The sequence below is a fragment of the Elephantulus edwardii genome, unplaced genomic scaffold (genome assembly GCF_000299155.1).
Source record: "Elephantulus edwardii isolate Elephantulus edwardi_28Jun2011 unplaced genomic scaffold, EleEdw1.0 scaffold00122, whole genome shotgun sequence".
In the NCBI taxonomy this organism is placed as follows: Eukaryota; Metazoa; Chordata; class Mammalia; order Macroscelidea; family Macroscelididae; genus Elephantulus; species Elephantulus edwardii.
The window spans coordinates 8,509,097-8,509,443 of NW_006399872.1; positions in this window are offsets into that span (position 1 = coordinate 8,509,097).

A 347-nucleotide genomic window follows, 5' to 3' on the forward strand; every position below is an offset into this window, starting at 1 on the left:
CATGGACTGCTAGGAGAACAAACAGGTTTATCCTGGAGAGGTGAAGCCAGAATGTTCCCTGGAGTCAAGGATTCTGAAGCTTCATCTGACCTACTTTGGGCATGTTACAAGGAGGGACTGGTCCTTGGAGAGGGACATCACGTCTGGGAGAGTGGTGGGACGGCGCACGAGAGGAAGATCCTTGATGAGATGAATAAATTCTGTGACTGGAATGGTGGGAATGAATGTGTTTGAGACAGCAAGGTTGGCACAGGATAGAACGGTGTTTAGGGCTCTTTTGAATAGGGTCGCTGTGAGTCATTAGCGACTCAGAGGCACATAACAACAAAGTGGAAATAAAAGTCATA